General features: G+C 38.3%; 1 pseudogene; it reads right to left on the bottom strand.

Moving 5' to 3' along the window:
* Positions 1-22,459, bottom strand: part of LOC149193607 (SWR1-complex protein 4 pseudogene) — a 48,118-nt pseudogene extending 25,659 nt beyond the window's left edge.
* Positions 22,460-23,108: the final 649 nt, after the last annotated feature.

Raw genomic sequence — 23,108 nt, 5'->3', positions numbered from 1 at the left:
AACACAGGTACTACAAGTCGACATCACAGTAGAAAATCAAGTCAGATGCAGATGATTTCGAAGCAGAAAGGGATCAAATCTAGACAACGACAACATGGTGAGTTGCAGACCTTCATGCCACGCATGCACAGTTGGATGGACTTTGCGCAACAATCGCCACACTAGCTGAGTGACTCAGGATGAGTCACGATGATTGTGTTGGGGGCCTGTTGGGCAGCGGATTCCCCCATAGCGGGTTTTTGGGGCTCGTAGCCCAAGTTTTGGTCAATGCAATGTAAAGACCCCACAAAATGTGGGTGCAGAGTGTGAGAGTCTAGGGTTGTCCATCCTAAAATAATGTAATTTAATATAGAAGTGTGTTGGCCTACCCATGGTCCGCGGACCATGGGATTGTATAAATAGAGTGAGGATCTAAGTGTAAAATTCAGTCTTAGTCTTAGCGTAGAGATATAATATGGATTTTGTATACTGGATTTGCTCTGAGTCTGTAAGTCCGAGTCTTGGGTGGTAGTAGTAGGAATAGGCTTTGCAGCTTAGTGTGCAGAGGCCTGGTAGAGTCCGTAGCTGTGTGCGCGGACCCCTGCAGCTGAGTGCCCAGGGCAGAGTTGGGATTGTATCTGAACTGAGGATTAATAAAAGATAAGTTGATTTTGGAACATTCTATGTTTATGCTTCTGTTATATATATGAATCTCTTTATAGTTTATGATTGTGCGCCCTTGTTATGAATGTTGAATGATTGATGAGAATATTGGGCCCACATAATTAAGTTAAGATCTATAATAATAACACATTAAGGATAAAGGATCTAGACAGCGCCTCTTCGCGCTCTTTACAGAGCTACGTGAAGCTTAGACGGCTACGCAGAGCAGTGCAAGCACGCATGATCGGTTCATGAACTTCCCAGGCTTCATCAAGACATCACTAGGGTGCAGAAGCCTGGTTCTAGCACCCTCCCATACTACCTCGGGTGAGACCTCAGTCCACGCTCCACGGACTGTTGCTAAAAGGGCCGGTAGTTTCAGGATTTGTTTAGCTAAATCACTTTTGAACCTAGGTCAGGCCCCAACAAACCAACAAAGGGTAAAACCAACCCTTGTGACTATTCGACTTCCCTCATGACTATTTGAATTACATGAATCTTCAACTTTACATGAATCTTCAGATTTACATGTGGGTCTCTCGGACTTCCATGTTACATTACATTGATTACAATAGTGTCACCCACAGTAGTGATGTCTCCAAGATCACTCATGAAATGACTCGACATGATAGAGTTGGTGTGCTCATGCTAGTGGTGGTGTGGATTTCAAGTTGCAGTGCTTCTGAGCGATGGATTTTCTCTTGGTGTATCATAGCTTCACCTCCACATGGCAAGGTGTGCAAATTCTTCGATTATCTTGGTGCTTGCTTGATGTTGCATGTGCATGTTGCTCCTTCGCTTGTACTTTGGCATGCTTCTTGTGTGTTGGGCAGCGGATCCCCCCATTACATGTTTTTGGGGCTTAAAGCCCGAGTTTTGGTCAATGTAATGTAAAGACTCCGCAAAGTACGGACGCAGAGTGTGAAAGTTTAGGATGAGTCATAGCATTGTCCACCCTATGAAGTGTAAAATAATGTAAAGTTGTGTCAGCCTACCCATGGTCCGCAGACCATCGGATTATATAAATAGAGTGAGGCTCTAAGTGTAAAGTTAGTTTTTGGCAAGTAAGAAAGTAATAGATAGATGGAAAGGAATGGTTAGAGTATAGAGGGAAAGGTGAACTGTATTGGGTTCTAGTAGTAGGGAGAGGCTCTGCAGCTGAGTGCGCAGAGGCCTAGTAGAGTCCGCAACTGCGTGCATAGACCCCTACAGCTGAGTGCGCAGGGCGGAGTCGGGTCTGTCGGTGGATTGTACTTGGATTTGAAATCCCATAAAGAGAAGTTTATTCTATGCATCTATTCTCGAATCTGTATGTTGATGTTATGCATTACTGTACTCTGTTATTTACTGCGCGCAATTGATAATTACATGTATGATTGCTTATAAGTGAATTTAATCTAAGTAATTGGCTAACAGAGACTAAATAAGGAAGACTTGAGTAAATAACACAGGTCGCACTGCGGCTAGAACTACGTGAAGATAGTATCACAGGGCGTGGGGTGCCCACAGGTATGCGTAGCATGGTAAGTGCGAAGGTGGGACCACGTACCAACCACCACATATCAGACATCCCTACTGCGCGGAAACTTGGTTCCAACACCCTCCCATACTACTTCGGGTGAGACCTCAGTCCGTGCTCTGTGGACTGTTGCCGAAAGGACCAGTGGTACAACGATTTGCTTAGCTAAATCACTTATGAACCTGGGTCAGACCCCATTAAGCCAACAATCCTGTTGGGCAGCAGATCCCCCCCATAGCATGTTTTTGGCACTTAAAGCCCGAGTCTTGGTCAATGTATTGTAAGCACTCCGCGAAGTATGGACACATGTTATCGGGAAAACTAGTGTCTATTCAGAGCTGCTAGTCCCACTAAGACGGGTAGCTATCTTAGAAACAAACAAACTAAAGTCACTTGTGTTTTCCTTTACGAGAGATAGATGAGAAAGAAGCAGAGAGTACCAACCTCAGTCTTTTGTTTGGCTCCTTGCTTGTTTCCTTTCCCCTTTGACAGAATCTCGCCACTCCTTCCTTACTTGTCCCACTTCAAAGAGCACCTGTAGAGTCAAAGCATCATAATACCATTAAAGCATAGAGATCTATCACTGTAAACAATATAAGATCAGATATATATTAACCATACAAATGCATATATCAACACAATATTTAGAGATACACAAGAATATGGAGGAAAACTCAAATAACTTTGTTGATAGAAGTAGTAGAAGAGAGAATTACAACCACTTGGTCTGACCCAGCGCCATCCTCCCAGCATGAAAGCCCTTTTCACCTCATACAAAGCAAAATCACCCAACAATGTCTTCAAAGAGAAACCAACAACACTTCCTTGAAAATTACAAAATTCCAGCCTTTGGATCTCTTGGATGAGGGATCCATATATAGATGTTTGCAGGGGGATGAGTCAGCTTCTGGGATTTTGATTAGTGTCATCTCTCTGATAGTTCTTGGTTCCACTTGGAAATTTCATGATCTCTTACTCATCCTTGGGCGAATTCAGAGAGGCAAGTGTCAAATGAGCAGCTTCTAGAAGATTCTCAGGGTCTCCACCTAGCAAACTGCTTGTGCCATTTGTCTGCTCTCGTTCATCGCATCCTACAGAAGGGCTTTCCAGTATGCATCGCACTTTTTTCATGTGGCAGGTGAGATGCATCACACCCTTAGCACTGGGCAGTCTGTATGGTCCCGCTTTGACCAGTTCTGAGTAGTTTTTGATGGAGAAATTCTGGGAGAGGATGTAATCAGCTGACCTTGCTCCTTTAGGGTATGAAACAACACTTTTAGGGGTTTAGAAGCCCTTGGTTTATGGACATATATGATTGGGGTTGCAGTGTCCGAATATGTCGATAACAGTTGCCCCCAAAGCATGAGGTCGTAAATCTTTTGATGTCGGGTGAAATGCTTTATAATGAGGATCCGAGGTTTTTCGAACTAGAAGGTGACATGTAATAAGATACAATACAATACATTATCTTCATAATATTTTCATGATCTAGCTGAGGCAGGCATTCCCATGCTTAGCTTTATAAATTCATTTTCATGTACATAGGACAGACAACCGTCTGTGTGCAGATTGATGATTCTGGTAGAGCCATCATCCCTTAGTTTGGATGATCATCTGTGAAGCAATGATGTACATTTGATGTCTTTATTTTCCTGAATATATCACAGCCCGGATGGACGAAACTAGATCCGGGGTCTTCAAAACTCATTTAATCTTCGCCCGAAAGTACAAGTCGGTCCATGTGAAAAGATGTTCTAATGTCGAACATGGAAAGACATCGCCTAATTACCAGCCAATGATTAAGCTATTAACAGGCACGAGAGGAATCACCGATGATGATGGTGACCCTCAAGCGACTGCAGTACAATTCATGTGGTGTGAATACATGAGTCGATGTCGAAAACCACGCAAAATCTTTTAGTCGAAGGCCATTAATATAAACCTATCGCCGAAAGTCAGAAACTTGCCATTGAGGCATGCAAGCTTCAAAGTACTGAAAGGGTTGTTCCTAGGTTGACTTCTTAGATAATGAGCTGATGTCGACAAGAAGTGACCCGTCATAGGAGGGCCTTAATGAATCCCTCATCTATGACACGAAACAGAGCAAATGATTTTGTGGAGGTGAAAACGATCTGATGATACAAGGTTCAGTGTGGTGGTCATGAAAGAATGAAGCATAAAGGTATTGCAGTGGATGAGACACAAGCTGGATAGGTGAATTCTCTGAGCGAATTCTCTTGAACATATCAGCGACATTGAAATGCATTGGTAGCGTTAACCCCAAAAGTGGATGGTACGGTGGACCAATGGTGATATGACCGGTGAACGGAATAACCCAACCCAACTCAATCATGGTGATGGAGTGAAAGTTTCATGTTCAAGAGCGACCTGCTACCAATAAAGTTTCTTCAAGTTTTCTTCCCAATTTTCCCCAGTCATTTCTGACCAGTACCTCTTTATTTTTTTTAAGCTTGAGGAGGATAACATATGCTTGTTCTATAATTTTCCCTTCGGGCAAACCCATCGCTATGTTTTAACGAGTCTAGTGACAGTGAGACTCGCTCTTGTCTGAATGGACAAGTTTGTCGCTATTGTTTTAACAAGTTTAATGACAAGGATAACTCGGTTCTTTTCAATTTTAGAGAGTCTGAAAAGAGACGGAAAGGAAACTCCAATATTCCTTTTTCGTAATATAATCCCTTAAGTCTAAAAATGTATAAAACAATGCGAAAGGGACGACTTTCGATAGTTTTAATGAACCAAACAAGAAAAATGCTCAATATGTTTGTGTAATAATCCCTTAGGTCCAAAAATATTAAAATCTAGAGGAGGGATGGCACTTCCAATCACTTTAACGAGCTGGAGAGGCCAATTGCTCGGCAATCTTTTCATATTTTACGAGTCAAATGAAAAGAGCTTAAAGGAGACTCCTTTTTTGAGGAACGAGTGATCTTCTCGGACATCAGCTGGTTCCAGGTAAGGTTTGGAACTTTTCAATCACGACAGTGTAAAGAAGGTGGCTAATGGGATCACTCATCGTAGCTGTTCCTCAAAAGGGTAAACAATCAAATGGAGGCATATGATCGGCTAAAAAAAGAGTGGAGGTGATAGTAAGAACACAACCAAGGCTCAAAAGATGACGATAATGCGTTCGCAATGGTTACTTACCGGAGGTGGGTTCATTTTTTAATGAGCTTAAACTCTAGTGGAAAATATGCTCATTGCCAGGTTTAATTTTTAACGAGCTTAAACTTTGCGTAAAACTGCTTGTGCCAGTCATATAATAAGGATGTCTCATCGATAGGTTCATTTTCTAGGGAGCTTGCACCATTCGAAATTTTGCTCCGACTCCCTTTATTATGTAAGCAAGGAATGACCAATCCTATGAGTTTAAACGGTTAAGAATCTACAAACTAAGAAAATAAATGGTTGCTTTTCACTTTCATGTAAAAGGGTTTGTATGCCCCCAAGTATAGCGAAGTAGAGTTTCCAGGTTACCCTTCAATTTGCAAGCAAAACATTTGTTCCGTCGAGAAAGGCATACCTTCTGATGGAGGTATCTTATTCCATTCTAATCCCATTTTCCTAAATGGACGAGTGTGTCAGACTAGTCATATATCCTCCGCGGAAACCTACCCTATACCTGAAGTTTTCCTGCTGAAGCAGACCAGGGTGCATGCCCCCTGGTGTCAAGCGATAAAAAGGTGTCTTTTTAACTCCTAATTACCTTCACATTAATTGTCAACCTAGGGACAACTTTTTATTTCAAGAGTGTACTCAGTCTGAGGCGGCTATTTACTCAAGAGTAATGTTTTGCAGTATAGTGCTTAAAATCCAAAAGTAAATGAATGCTTGAAACAAATTCTACTTACAATTAAAAGAAACTTAACACTCTGAAACTTAAATCATTCACTCAGAAAACTACAACAATTTATCAGTCGAGGGTACAGTAACAGTAACTCTTTCCTCTGTAAACTGATGCAATTAAAAAGGCACTCAAAACAAGGATCATCAAACTAGGAAATAGACAACATATGTCAATGTTCACTACAGTCTCAGACCTTCTGCACACCAAAGCAATGATGATTTTCGAATGACAAGAAATGGAACATCATCTACTTCTATAAATAGGATTGAACAGCAAAACTCTATCCTTGTTTAACTGATATAAATTAAATCAAGCATAAATAAGATCCACAATCTGAGAACTTAGGTAGCGATAGCCAATGTCCTTTACAGTTGTTGATCTCACACACAACACTAAATAACCAATTGGAAAGTGCAAAGAATTAAATCAATCGTATTACTACAACTTAATGAAAATGAGACAATTGTGCTAACTAGAAGAATGCTGAAAGGCAAGCTTAAATAATTGCAGAAAGTAAATGAACAACAGTGCTAAGTATTAGAAATGAGCAGCCAAACTTATATAACTGTAATGAACAGAAAACTGTTAAATTACTGGAGTGATCAGCGCAGCTTTGAAGATGAAATGAACAACACAACAACATGCTGGCGAAAAGCAGTGATCTCTGTTAAGAAGGAAATGAACAGCAACGCAATTTAAGTACAGTATATAAAACAGATCAATTCATTTAGTCTGGAAATACCAAGCAGTAAAGTAACATGATTACAATAAATACAAATAAAATCAAACCATCACATGGTAGAGATCATGAAATAATGGTATAGGAATGGCAAGTGAATCCATCGGGGTTGGGCCCTTAACCACCAGTGATCACTGCCGATAGTGCTTCAAAAGATGCGAAGGAATAATAACTCTACTTATATATTAATCATCAAATCGAACAACATTACAGTGAGTTGTGTCTTCTCAGCAGCGAGAGTCTGCAAATAAAATTACAGTTCAGAATAATACTCGTTCCATCTCCCTCTCCCCCTATCCTATCCTATTCCATCATGAGTAATCTATCATCACTCTTGAATCTCTAATTCTAAGTCCTCAATTCCATCATTTTTTCCATCCCCCTCTCTGATCTCTGTTTTCATTTAAATAGAGAGATCAGATAGCAGTTACAATAGAGACAATTACAACATGATTTCCATTACAAAATTGGATTGCTTCTAACCAATTGATCAACAAGAAAATATATTTCCATCTATCTTTCAACAAGAGCAAGGCGAATTTCACTTTGCAGCTGAGATTTGGAAAACGGCCACATAGTAAATCTGAGAAAATCATGCTCAAAGAACCCTGTGTTTCTCTCAATACAAGCCGAATTTGGGCAAACCATTTTTTACAAAAGTTAACTTGGTCCGTTCTGGACAAAACCCATGTTCTGGATTTTCTATATTCTTCTTCATTTTCCCAAAATCTCAACTGCAAAAATGTCACTTCTTATTCCAGCGAATTTCTGAGTTGGAATATTTAATGATCAAATCTTCAATCTGGAAATTGTATTGGAGGCTAAAAATGGTGAATAATGTTACAACCAATTTATTAAAACTATCATTGATAAAATCATGCATAATCATCAATTTATTAGAAATAAAGGAGAATAAATAATATTCATTCATAAGAGCATAAATCATTATAAATTGGATTTATATAATAAATTATAATAAATGACATGATAAAGAAGAGTAAAAATGGATAAAATAAGTGTTTAAAAAGTGGTCATATTCACGGCCCAACATACCCCCACACCGAATATATTGCATGTCCTCATGCAACAAAAAATTGAATATATTGCATGTCCTCATGCAACCCAAAGACAAAACCCATGTGTTAACCAAGCAATAAAAAATTTGTTCTTCTCAGCTCATGAAATGGATAGAACAAATGAATTCTTCCTTAATTAATGAATATTCAAACTTAGCGATTTTGATGAAGGCATAACAATGAAGTTGCAACAAAATATGATATAAGTGACAGCAACCTTCATTAACCATTTTCCCAAAAACTACAAACCAGCTTTTGTTGAAACATTGCAAGTAAATTTGTAATATATGAATGCCTCTATGATCCAAGAATCAGATCGTTTTGATGCACGGATCATGAGATATAAACAAAATGGCTGTAGGTGAGAGTGCATGATTTCCGAAATTTTATGAACCAATTTATCTTGAAATTATCTGGGTATGTGTATTTTAATAATACGTCTGTGTTTTCTAGAGATCACAAGAATTGAGTTCATAGTTTTTAAAAGTATTATGGAAATCAATTTCTGCACTGAAATTGTATGCCTTAAATGAGAAAGAAAGTAGAAAACATCCATCATGCATAGCAATTCCTCCCCCTCTCTGAAGAATTAGTATGCCCTCATGCGATGCTAGAAAAAAAGTGAGGTGGTTGCTACCATCTGTTGAAGTCTATGCTTGGTGTAAAGCAACATGGAATAAGGGAGGTGTTGAGAATGAATAAGAATAGCAATGGATGATAAAGAATATGAATGACATGGTCATAAGAAATAAATGAATGAAAGCAACATGCCCCCAACTGAAATATGATATGTCGTTGAAAAATGGGAAGCGGTACAGATGTGGACTGAAGGATGATAAATAATGCTCAAAATGGATTTTTATGAAGTTCTCCTAAATTTGTAATAAATCAGAAAATTATGCTATTTTACCTCAAGTTTTACCTCTAAAAAAAAATGTGGAATGACATATATGTACTGACATTTGTTGAAATTGATGTAGGCAGAGTTGGCATTGAAAGTGATGCAAAAGGTGGAATCCAGGCAAGCACATCATGTCTAAAGAATTTTTCACGTTCGCGAGTTGCTTGAGCCTCTTCTGTTAGTTGCAATAGTGTCGTCATGCTGCGAATAAAGTTCTGCCCATACTTGTTGTTCTCCTGTAAACAAAGCACTATTTTTCATACAATGTTCTTGAATCCATAGTGTTAAGTTTGAATAGAAATAGATAAGATGCATGCAAAACTTTCAATCAAAAAAACTTTTGTCAAATCAACAAGTTATGGCAGAGTGCAGTAATCATATCGCATGCTATCCCATAATGCATACATTCCCTCCTCTAATTAGAAAATGAATTCCATGACCATAAAGCGTATGGAGGTGTTATGCTGACGACAAGGCTAGGGAATGAACAATATAGCAGTAAATGAAGCAGAGTACACATATTAATGATAGTACGGCGAGAGTTATGGTTATAATGAGAGCAGAGTGTGTAAAGATAGTTATGAATAAGAGATAGGACGCTTTGGATTGAAAGAGAAAAAGGACGACAAGATGCCAAAAAGATTCTTTACTGACAATATTCTAGCTGAAAATGATGTGATTGATCATAAAACAATTTCTCATGCATAAAGGTTCAAAACAGGGAAAAAATTAAGGAAATAATTTCTCCGATAAAAAGAAGAAAACAAGAAAAGGGTATTATAGTAATAATTGATGATAAGATATAACTTCAATAGCATAAGCAGAGCCTCTGCTGCCAGCAGGCGTCCATAGCCTCGACAAGGTTGCTTTTTAACCCATATGAGCCAGGATCCTCAAGTTATAAATGGAGAGTTCCAGTGTTGTTCTACAGAAGAGATCAGTGTGCTGGCGTGGTAACCAGATAACCACACTGCCATTCACTGGGATGTAGCAAAAGTGATTAGGCCAGCTTGTGATGAGACCTCCTGTTCCAAGGATAATATGGCTATCCAATGGATCATAACCCTGGTGTGGTGGCCATAATGGGAATGTCACTTTGTTACAGCCTTATGAACATGGTAGGTTGGCTCGTAATGAGGCCCCCTACCCTCCATCTGCGAACAAAATTTTGTTTTTATTACACATTTTTATGATAAAAAGAGGGAGGCTCAGTACTCCTTAAGAGTAGGGATGGTGGAAGAAGTTGAACATGTCAATAGAAAAAAAAAATATACCCATGATCTCATTTATTATAGACAGAGAAGATTATAACCAGGAAGGGTGGAACCAGCATGATATTAAGATGATCAATCAATATCATGTACAACATAAAACAATGCAGTAAAGTAGTATATAAATAATTGTGTCCCTTTTGAAAATAAGCTATCATCAAGGAGCTGTCCTGTTAAAGATCATAACATGAATGATATTAACTCGCTTCAAAAGAATCCATAATTCTTGTCTTCATAAAAGTAGTGTACTTCATGCCATGAAAGAGAATCAGTAAAATGTGGTTGAGATGAACTAGGAATAATCCCACAAAAGGAAGAAAGGATTGCTCTCGAAAATATTCCCAAAGTGTTGTTTTTTTGAAGGAACAACAAAAACACTCAAAAAATGTTGTTCCTTAAAGGAAATAACAAAGGAAATTCACACCAAAAAGCAAAAATACACACAAAAAAGTGTTGTTCCCTATAGGGAATAGCAAAAAAATGCATGTGAAAAAGTGTTGTTCCTTAAGAGAAACAAAAAAATGTGAAAATGTTGTTCCTTTGAAAATGAACAACAAAAATGTAAAAGTGTTTATCCTTCGGAAAGGAACAACAAAAATGTGAAAGTGCAGAAGTGCTGTTCCATTTCGAAAAAGAATAGCAAAACGTGAAAGTGCAGAAGTGTTGTTTCGTTCGAAAAGGAACAGCAAAACATGAAAGTGGAGAAGTGTTGTTCCATTTTGAAAAGGAACAACAAAACGTGAAAGTGCAGAAGTGTTGTTCCATTCGAAAAGGAACAACAAAACGTGAAAGTGCAGAAGTGTTGTTCCATTCGAAAAGGAACAGCAAAACGTGAAAGTGCAGAAGTGTTGTTCCATTCGAAAAGGAATAGCAAAACGTGAAAGTGCAAAAGTGTTGTTCCATTCGAAAAGGAACAGCAAAACGTGAAAGTGCATAAGTGTTGTTCCATTTCGAAAAGGAACAACAAAACGTGAAAAAGGAACAGCAAAATGGACAATCATAAAATGAAAGCATGCAAAAAAAAAAATTAGTTGTTCATGGCATTGATGCTAAGGATGAGTTACACTTTGAATGAAGCAACACCTGAAACACAAAATATAAGAGAAATTAGAAAAGAAACAACAAAAATAGTATGTAAATAAATAAATTAAGTTACAACAGCTATGATATTATGTAAAAAAAAATGATCTCTTTGAAAAATGTTTTGGCAGCAGTGATAAGACATGAATCTTCAAATTGAAATCAATTCTTCATTTGTTCTATTATGAATCCGTTGGGTAATGAGTTGGATGAAATTCCTTTGTTTCATAAAATTTCTTTCAAAAATCACTTGTCCATAAATTGACCTTCTTTATTTTCCCAAGACCTGCAAAAAACGAGTGTCTACCTGCAATAAAACATTAAATCATGGAGAAAGAGAGGTGATCAGGCTTTCCTAATCCAAGAATTATGCAAAAAAAAACAAGTAGTTACTCTGTATAACAAATCCACTGAGAAAATAACAAAGTAAAAGTTATTTGTCATCTGCGGGAGAGCAGTGGTCGACCATACTAACCAGCAGTGTTTTAATCACAACTTCTTTGTTTTTCGTTGAAATTGAGTGATTCCAAAGCCAAATGAGAGCTAATTCAAAGTTTTATATCCATTAGAAATAGGTTTTAAAGATTCAATGATATGATATGTCAATTTTAGTTAGAACAACCTGCATAACAAAGTCATTTTCGATTACCCAGCTTAGACCAACAGTTGATATTTCAAGCATAAATTTTCCGTTTGATGTCGGATTCGAATGATTCAAATTGGAAATTAAATTAGATTCATTTACTTATCTCCAATAGAAACAGGTTTTGAACACAAGAAGAATTGATAGGTCAAATACTATAAGGAACATCTGGAAAGACGGAGTTTTAAGAGCGCTGATTTACGATAGACAGTCAGTATTTTGATCATAACTTCCCCATACGATATCGAAAATGAGTGATTCAAACTGAAATTTAAACTAGATTCATAGGGGAATCTACCATAAAAACATGTTTTCAAAATATGATCATTTAGGCCTCCAAAAACAGACTGTCCCAACTCTGTTCCTGAGCTGCCCTCTAGACACCCTGTCAATGTTTCAGTTCTAACTTTTCTGTTTCAAATCCAAATTGAGTGATTAAAATTGGGTTGGAAAGTAGAAATCAAGGGCTACCTAGGATAGAAACATGTTTTAAAAATATTCCCTTTTTGTTCCTCAAAACATGAGTGTCCCGACTGTGTTTTTAGAAATGTCATCAAGCCCGCAAGCCAAAAAAATATGATATTCAAGCATCTTTTCAAATTGGTGATAAAAGTGAATATGAGTGTTTGTAGAACTATTATTTCTATTATAAATCGTCTACATATACAAGTGAATTAAAAAAAATTATCACCGATGTTGATTCCCACAGCGTGTTGCAACAAAAAAAAAACTAGTTTTACAACAAAATGTATTTATGTCATTTTTTTTATTTTATCTTCTACACTAACCTATTTTGATTGAAAAATAAATATTAATACGTATAAGAGTACTTTCAATGGAACAATTTTCGAAATAGGGCTTCAAATATGTACATACCCAAATTTGAAAAATGCATATTAATGAATATTAGGGTATGAGAAGCAAACTTCCCTTGAAAAGATGGTGTCAAAAATTGTTGAAGTATGGAGTGATGCTGTAAACAAATGATGGAGTGAAATCAATCTTCAATATATCCTTTACTTGCTTGATTTTCCATATCCATCATATCATGAAGTTCTTGAGCTTTTAAAACGGCTTGTTGATGCAAACTAAAAGAAACCTCATGTTTTTCCATAACTTCTATAATTTTTGAATTTGAAACATTTTGAATCTCATTGTAAGTTTTCTTTAATGGCGCATGTGAGATAGAATGGGTGGGAAGGGTGGGTAAATTTTGCAGTTCAACATTGTAAGCATGTTGTACTGGTTTATTATGGTGAGGGTGTGGAATTAGTTGAGCAGGAAAATGTGTAAGGAATGGAGCATTGTGATGATGTGGTTGGTTGGGTTGAGTGGATGAATTTGATATGCAAGCAGGATGTTTTGGAAGAGCTAGTGAAAAATATGGAGAATATGTTTGTGCTACAAGATGAGGGAGAGTAGTCATGCAATCATAAGGTGAACCATGCCAAACTTGTAGACAAGATTGGTGGTGGTTATATTGAGATTGACATGTCTGCCCTAACACATTAGTATTCCATAATGGACTATGCAAGTAAGAGAATGGAAAAGAAGTGTTTTGAACCAAACCTATTGACTTTGTTGCAGCTTCCCCATCTATTTGATATGCCACTTCCAAATTAGATAAGGAAGAAAAATCATCTATGGTATGCTCCTTTCAGTCATGAGTGAAAAACACTTCATCAAATTCTTGATTTTTATGAACCTGCAAAACATCCAATTTTGAATTTAGAGAGCTAATAAAATCAACTTTAAAATTTTCAAATAAAGCATTGATTTCAGCTCTTATGTCTCCTATTCTTGTAGCAGATTTGGAAAAGGAAGAACAAACATTTCTAGAATTCTTACCAACCTTGGAGATTCCTCTTGAATACCTTATGCACAATTCACAAACATCATCATATGATAACTGAAAAACATCACCTTCTCCTATCAGATTTAAGAGTTCTAAAAATTCATCTTTGATTCCTTTAAGAAAGAGTGTTTTCAAGATCTCTTTTTCCAAATGCTTATGCTTTGATTTTTGAAGGTTGTATTGAAATCGATCCACATAGTCCTCCAAGCTTTCATCTTCCCCTTGTATCATATTGAAAATATCTTCATTGGCCTTGCAATAGTATTGGTACTTCTTCAAGAATATGTTCTTCATGTCCTCCCATGTTTGGACACAGTTCCCACCTAGGCTCATGAACCATCGGAGAGCTGCTCCTTTTAGAGTAAGAGGAAACACTTTCAACCTTTGATCGTCAGTACAATAATCATATCCTCTACAAAGTATTTCGAACTCAAATAAGAATGTATTTGGATCTTCATTTGTCAAGCCATGAAAATTTGGTAGAGAAGATGGGGGAATTATGTGCATTTGTGTCACTCCTCCTAGATCTTTGATAGGAAATTCAAAAGTAGAAATGTGAGTCATTTCTTACCATAATAAAAGATGTTCTTCATGTGTTTCTTCGAGGCTCCTTCTTCAAATGTTCCTGTCAATCAGTTAGTGAAATGGGTGGTGCTTACATCACCACTTGAGTGAAATCATGAGATTTGTTTTTTTCAAATTTCTATTTTTATTTTTTTTTAGTCATTCACACAAAAATTCAAACATTTATTTCTACTTGAAGAGAAAAAAAAATTAACAATTCTGCTGGAAAGTGGGTGGGGGAGCAGGGCTTCTACATGCTCTGTACGTAGGTTCTTACCTTCTGTTTTTAATACCCAATTCTCTCCTAGAAAGCACTCATCAGATGCACACTACTCTTTAAAAATGGCTACACTCTCCCCGACAATGGCGCCAAAATGTCGAGCGATAAAAAGGTGTCTTTTTAACTCCTAATTACCTTCACATTAATTGTCAACCCAGGGACGAATTTTAATTTCAAGAGTGTACTCAGTCTGAGGCAGCTATTTACTCAAGAGTAATGTTTTACAGTATAGTGCTTAAAATCGAAAAGTAAATGAATGCTTGAAACAAAATCTACTTACAATTAAAAGAAACTTAACACTCGGAAACTTAAATCATTCACTCAGAAAACTACAAAAATTTATCAGTCGAGGGTACAGTAACAGTAACTCTTCCCTCTGTAAACTAATGCAATTAAAAAGACACTCAAAAGAAGGATCATCAAACTGGGAAATAGACAGCATATGTTAATGTTCACTACAGTCTCAGACCTTCTGCACACCAAAGCAATGATGATTTTCGAATGACAGGAAATGGAACATCATCTACTTCTATAAATAGGATTGAACAGCAAAACCTATCCTTGTTTAACTGATATAAATTAAATCAAGCATAAATAAGATCCACAATCTGAGAACTTAGGCAGCAATAGCCAATCTCCTTTACAGTTGTTGATCTCACACACAACACTAAATAACCAATTGGAAAGTGCAAAGAATTAAATCAATCATATTACTACAACTTAATGAAAATGAGACGATTGTGCTAACTAGAAGAATGCTGAAAGGCAAGCTTAAATTATTGCAGAAAGTAAATGAACAACAATGCTAAGTATTAGAAATGAGCAGCCAAAATTATATAACTGTAATGAACAAAAAACTGTTAAATTACTAGAGTGATCAGCGCAGCTTTGAAGATGAAATGAACAGCACAACAACATGCTGGCGAAAAGCAGTGATCTCTGTTAAGAAGGAAATGAACAGAAATGCAATTTAAGTACAATATATAAAACAGATCAATTCATTCAGTCTGGAAATACCAAGCAGTAAAGTAACATGATTACAATAAATACAAATAAAATCAAACCATCACACAGTAAAGATCATGAAATAATGGTATAGGAACGACAAGTGAATCCACTGGGTTGGGCCCTTAACCACCAGTGATCACTGCCGATAGTGCTTCAGAAGATGCGAAGGAATAATAACTCTACTTATATATTAATCATCAAATCGAACAACATTACAGTGAGTTTTGTCTTCTCAACAGCGAGAGTCTGCAAATAAAATTACAGTTTAGAATAATACTCGTTCCATCTCCCTCTCCCCCTATCCTATCCTATTCCATCATGAGTAATCCATCATCTCTCTTGAATCTCTAATTCTGAGTCCTCAATTCCATCATTTTTTCCATGCCTCTCTCTGATCTCTGTTTTCATTTAAATAGAGAGATCAGAGAGCAGTTACAACATAGATAATTACAACATGATTTCTATTACAAAATTGGATTGCTTATAACCAATTGATCAACAAGAAAATATATTTCCATCTATCTTTCAACAAGAGCAAGGCGAATTTCGCTTTGCAGCTGAGATTTGGAAAACGGCCACATAGTAAATCTGAGAAAATCGTGCTCAAAGAACCCTGTGTTTCTCTCAATAAAAGCCCAATTTGGGCAAACTGTTCTTTGCTAAAGTTAATTTGGTCCGTTCTGGACAAAACCCATGTTCCAGATGTTCTATATTCTTCTTCATTTGCCCAAAATTTCAACCGAAAAACTGTCATTTCTTATTCCAGCGAATTTCTGAGTTGGAATATTTAATGATCAAATCTTCAATCTGGAAATTGTATTGGAGGCTAAAAATGGTGAATAATGTTACAACCAATTTATTAAAACTATCGTTGATAAAATCATGCATAATCATCAATTTATTAGAAATAAAGGAGAATAAATAATATTCATTCATAAGAGTATAAATCATTATAAATTGGATTTATATAATAAATTATAATAAATGACATGATAAAGAAGAGTAAAAATGGATAAAATAAGTGTTTAAAAAGTGGTCGTATTCACGGCCCAACACCTGGGTTTTAGTCACAACCACCGAATCACTCGCGCTCATCAGGTGGACGGACTGGAGATTGATGAGACATTCTTTGCACAAAAAGACCTGTTAGGGATGGTATTTGACTATTAGCTATGTGTGAACCGGGGAATGAAAGTTGGTCTACGAGCTGGACCATTCTGCCTTCATGCGGAAAACACATCACTCCAAAAAGTGAGGAAACAATAGCTCCTATGTTATAAATGTAGTCATGCCCAAGGAGTAGATTGTAATCTAAAGGTCGCTGGACTACCATTACGTTCAGATAAACAGTTTTCCTTCTCAAAGGTATAGGCAAATTTGGAAGGATCCCTAACGGTCGACTAGTTCCTTTATCGAAGCTTATTAGATTTCGCATCTCAGGCAAAAGCGATGGCGAACCAAGCGCTTTCCAAGCAGTTGAGGAAAGGATATTCACAGAAGCCCCTTCATCTATGATGGTACCAACCATGACCATTTTGTAAGTTTGCACTATGATTCGGAATGGTACATTAGATGGTAGAAGGGGTCTGCCTAGTAGATTCCAATCAAAGGAGACGACTAGGTTGCTTGGAGGTGGGACTGAATAAATGGCCAGATACACCTTTGACGAACTTCCTTCCTACGGTAAAGGAATGGGCATATTTCCCCCATGTTCATCGGAGTCTGTGTTTACAAAAAGAATTTGAACGGTGTCATTCTCATCCTCTTTGGTGACTGTATCATCTGAAGGTAAATCCTCTGAAGACAAGATGGGGTCGACTACTGTCTTGACCTGTTGACTTTGGTCTGATGTGGACTCAGAGGGTTTACCTTCAATGATAGGTGCTTCGACCGACAAAAAAGGTGTGTCAGTCGAATTTTCAACTAGCAATGGACTTGGCAAGAGCTTCTTGTATCTAGGAGGAAGTCACTACAGTGAAGCAGGACGGTTATCCAAGACTCTTTTAGCTTCATCGAGGAAGGGACAATGGTGGAGGGCATGATCGCCTTCAAACAGTCTGCAAGGAAATTTAGATCTTCCTTTTTGTCCGGTGACTTCGTTTTCACTAGTTGACGGTGTACTCTCAACATGATTTTCATAGGTTGACGACACCGGATTGTGCAAGTGGGGAGACCAATCCCTTAAGATCCATGGGATGCAAGGACAATCTTGATGATAGTGGTCCCCTTTGCAGATGACACATGGAGATTTAGGTTTGGATGGTGCAGTGTGTTGATTTTCACTAGACGATGTACGGTTGCCCCTTTTTGCCATTGGCTTCTTCTTCTTCTTCTTCTCCTTCCCTTTCTTCTTCTTCTCAGTTACTTGGTTTTTAGTTTTACTATCTTCACCAAGCAAAGAGGAAGAAGGAGAGGGAGAAACAAATGAAGTAGAAGGTTGGGGGGCAACTCTAGTATCATCTAGTTGCTGATTCGATTGCTTAGGAATCACGGTGCTTTGAATGATAGAGGTCGAGAAAAGCCATATTGGTAGGCCAATTGTCAATCTTGGAAGGGACAATGTGGCCATATGTGGTGCACCAACATCTCCCCAAGAAGAGAAAGGACTAGGATTTCCTCCAAGGGGAAATCCTTGATTGGTGGAATCCATTTTCTCAACCTAATATCAACGAGGGAACAATGATGTTATTCCGATTAAAATTAATTTTAGACGCTTTGACACAACTTTCTTTTTCAATTTTTAAGAGTCGAGAAAATGCTAAAGATGACTCTAGTCGCCTTCAATTTTTAATGAGCCTGAAGTGACAAGTGCTCAGATGGACCTTTTCTTTTAAGGAGTATGAAAAGGAATAAAAGAGACTACTCTGGAAATCTAGATAGAGGGATTACCAAACCAATCACAGAACTACAGAATAATTTTTATGGTACGACAGTCAATCTTCCCGAATGCTGTGTTCAGTGCATTGCGATCGATAGGGCGGCAGACACAACTTCCTAAGGATAAAGGATATAGCCTATTGTGGTCTCCCAATATATACTCGATGGTACATGGGAGAACAAGTCTGTACTGGCACTTGTCGTCTCAAAGAGGAGGAATCACCGAACCTACAATGAAAGTGACAGTTACTAGGCTTTATGACGCCGGAATACGTCTCTAGCCTAGACTTCTAGATGTTGTGCGTTAGGTTCCAAAGCGTTTTTATGTTCATTGAATTTATTTTACAGTTGATCTTTCTTAAGAAGTTTTCCTTTAAGGTTCACTGCGTGATGTAGATATACAACTCCTAAATATGCAATCTAAGATGATAAACAGTCGTTTACTCTTCTTTTTGCAATGAAAATCCTAGCTACTAAGGAAAGAGAAGTGAAATCCTTTCAACACAGAGCAGAGAGCACACACTAGATGCGCTGTCCTAAATCAAAATCAACAAGTAGTCTAAATGCAAATGCACATGCATGTATTTGTTTTCCGCTTTTTTAATGTGTGAATGACAAAAAGAATGCTAAATACAAATCTGAATTATTTCTTCTTTCAAAGCGACAGTACTAACGATTTTCTTTAAAAAAAAAAACGAAAGGAAGACAAGATGACACTTTGCGATTTTGAATTGAAAACTACTTTCGACACTTCAAATACTATTAATTCAGATCAAATACAAGATTAACAATGTAATTGAATATAAAAAAGAGAAGGATTCTTTTCTTTGAATGAAAAAGACACTTGCGACACTTTCACATCAAAAGACGATAGTTCGATTAAGTTACTATTTTGTAAAGGAGAACCGTAAATGGCGAAAAATACATAAAACATTCACAATTCTTTGTACAATGGAGGCTGAATAATGCAAAGGAAGGGAGTTTCAACAGTGGTATACTGATCACAGACAACAAAACTCCTGAATAAAGCTGAAGACAGTGAAGAAAAAACCAAAATCTGGAGGCATAAACAATGTTGTCTGATCATCGCACCTGTAACACAGGGAAACAGGGATGCATCCCAACTACTGCACATGGGAGGTGCGATGCATCCAGTCTACCAAAAGGAGACAATGTGATGGTCTAGGGACGAGACTTTAACTTGGTGTTTGGTCACAGTTTGTAGCTTAGTTCAGGGATTTAGGCTGAGCTAATGAAAGTCAGTAAATACAAAGTAATAGGGGCTGATCTAATGAGCTTACTTGAGCTACCTCTAGGGCACTTATGATGTTTGCAAGTTAGTTGTTTAGTTCATAAACAAACCCAGAGATTGACTGAAGCAGCGTTGATCTAATTTGAATTTGCATAGAAAATGTAGTTCAAAGGCTAGCTGGCTTAACTTTAGGCTCCGTCTGTAATTTATGAAGAAAACAAATAGAGACAAGCAATCAAACTATTCGCTCCCTAGCAAAGTCACCATTTTGTTATCAGGAAAACTAGTGTCTATTCAGAGCTACTAGTCCCACTAAGACAGGTAGCTATCTTAGAAACAAACAAACTAAAGTCACTTGTGTTTTCCTTTACGAGAGATAGATGAGAAAGAAGCAGAGAGTACCAACCTCAGTCTTTCGTTTGGCTCCTTGCTTGTTTCCTTTCCCCTTTGATAGAATCTCGCCACTACTTCCTTACTTGTCCCGCTTCAAAGAGCACCTGTAGAGTCAAAGCAACATAATACCATCAAAGCATATAGATCTATCACTATAAACAATATATTATCAGATATATATTAACCATACAAGTGCATATATCAACACAATATTCAGAGATACACAAGAATATGGAGGAAAACTCAAATAGCTTTATTGATAGAAGTAGTAGAAGAGAGAATTACAACCACTTGGTCTAACCCAGCACCATCCTCCCAGCATGAAATCCCTCTTCACCTCATACAAAACAAAATCACCCAACAATGTCTTCAAAGAGAAACCAATAGCACTTCCTTGAAAATTAGAAAATCCCAGCCTTTGGATCTTTGGGATGAGGGATTCATATATAGATGTTTGCAGGGGGATGAGTAAGATTCTAGGATTTTTATTAGTGTCATCTCTCTGATAGTTCTTGGTTCCACTTAGAGATTTCATGATCTCTTACTCATCCTTGGACGAATTCAGAGAGGAAAGTGTCAAACGAGAAGCTTCTAGAAGATTCTCAGGGTCTCCACCTAGCAAACTGCTTGTGCCATTTGTCTTCTCTCGTTCATCGCATCCTATAGAAGGGCTTTCTAGTATGCATCACACTTTTTTCATGTGGCAGGTGAGATGCATCGCACCCTTAGCACTGGGCAGTCTGTATGGTCCTGCTTTGACCAGTTCTGAGTAGTTTTTCATGGAGAACTTCTAGGAGATGATGTAATCAGCTGACCTTGCTCCTTTAGGGTATGAAACAACACTTTTAGGGGCTTAGAAGCCCTTGGTTTATGGACATATATGATTGGGGTTGCAGTACCCAAATATGTCGATAACAACGCGGAGTGCGAAAGTTTAGGATGAGTCATAGGGTTGTCCACCCTAAGAATTGTAAAATAATGTAAAGTTGTGTCGGCCTACCCATGGTCCGCGGACCATGGGATTATATAAATAGAGCGAGGCTCTAAGTGTAAAGTTAGTTTTTGGAAATTAAGAAAGTAATAAACAGATGCAAAGGCATGGTCAGAGCATAGAGGGAAAGGTGAAGTGTATTGGGTCATAGTAGTGGGAAGAGGCTCTGCAGCTGAGTGTGCAGAGGCCTAGTAGAGTCCGTAGCTGAGTGCGCGAACCCTTGCAGCTGAGTGCATAGGGCAGAGTCAGGTCTGTCAGTGGATTGTACTTGGATTTGAAAGCTAATAAAGAGAAGTTTATTTTGTGCATCTATTCTCGAATATGTATGTTGATGTTATGCGTTACTGTACTCTTTTATTTACTGCGCGTAATTGATAATTACATGTATGATTGCTTATAAGAGAATTTAATCTAATTAATCGGCTAACGGAGACTAAATCAGGAAGACTTTAGTAAATAACACGGGTTGCGCTATGGATAGAACTGAGCGAAGGCAGTATCATAGGGCGCGAGGTGTCCGCAGGTGTGCATAGCACAGTGAGTGCAAAGGTGGGACCGCGTACCAATCACCACATATCAGACATCCCCAGGGTGTGAAAACCTGGTTCCAACACCCTGCAATACTACTTTGGGTGAGACCTTAGCCTGCGCTCCACGGACTGTTGCCGAAAGGGTTAGTAGTACCAGGATTTGCTTGGCTAAATCACTTCCGAACCTGGATCAGGCCCCACTAAGCCAACAAATGGTTCCGTTGCCGGGACTAAGATCTACATAAGGGATGTCTAATGTTGTGCCATTGGAACCCAACAAAGAAGGAAATTGAAGAGTGGTTGGATAAGAGGATTCATGAGTTCACGACACAGGAAAACAGAACTCCACAAGTATCTAAGAAAAGGTGACTGGATCGCTACGTGTATACAGAAATCAACGAGATTTTCTTTGCATCCTTTCCGTCTGAGCTAAATGAGTGGATCACGAGGTTAGAAGATAGCTAGGGGAGGTGTAGTCTCGACCAACCGATAGTGTGGACTCTGGAGCTAGTGCACAGACTAGAAGCCACAGAGGATAAGATAACGCGAGCTGTGAACCACTGGCTTGACCGAATAATAGGAGGATTTATCACTGAGTTTGTGATGGACACGACTGTCAGTTACAGCGAGGCAGAATGATGTTTTCTCAAGGGACTGCGAGGTAAGTATATTAAATCTTTTGAAGACCTAGATTAAGATGCTCTTATGTGAAAAACAGGTCATGCGAATAAATTAATGTTTGGGACTACGTGGAGCGGAAGAATCTACAGAAGCAGAAGTAGTGAAGAATTAGAAAACAATCCCTTGATTTCACCCTCATGGGAGAGTGAGGATGAGCTCGTGAAAGTTTCTCCGAGAAGCGCGGTCAGTTTGATAAGGCGATAGATTTTATGGTTACCTCCACCCACCTCGCCACCTGCTTCACCTCCCTCACCTCCATCCCCGCCCACTTCACCTCCACCGCCTCCATAGTTCGGTATGGTGAGCGATCAAACTACTGGTATTCATAAGAGTAGGGAATGAGGATCCGGACCAATTCTGGTTCATGGTAAGAGCAGTATGGGAAGCACAAGGTGTCACGGATGACAATATTAAGAAGGCTACATTGGTGAGTGCACTGCAGGATTGCACATTGACGTGGTACATCAAGCACTCTAACGACCACCCAAATGTAGGGATAACAGAGATCTAGAATGCGTTGAATAGAGAATTTAGCAGGCCTAAATCCAAGACGCAGTCAATCATCAGGTTTAAAGAGATTGCGATGCTTCCAGGCGAGACTCCTTGGGATCTAGACCAAAGACTGAAGAGTATGATCTGCGAGACCAATATGATGCTAACGGATGCACAACATCATGCATGGTTTGTAGCATTTTCGACACCACACTTGAGGACAACACTATCACAGCAGAAACTTTCTACCCAGGCCGAAGCATTGGAGATGGTGATGAGATTACATGAGACCCTAATACAGGACCTGGGTTGGGAGTTCAAAAAATCCACGCACAAATACAGAATCTATGCTTAGAAATGCAAAGTTTTAAGCAAGATACAACACCGCGGCCAGAGGTGCGCGAGGAAGTGTGGTGCATAAAATGCAATGGCCAGGGCCATGACAA

The sequence above is a fragment of the Pinus tabuliformis genome, chromosome 2_2 (assembly GCF_031772625.1).
Source record: "Pinus tabuliformis cultivar Carrire ecotype Pingquan chromosome 2_2, CPIR1, whole genome shotgun sequence".
In the NCBI taxonomy this organism is placed as follows: Eukaryota; Viridiplantae; Streptophyta; class Pinopsida; order Pinales; family Pinaceae; genus Pinus; species Pinus tabuliformis.
This window is presented reverse-complemented; position numbering and strand designations above follow the sequence as displayed.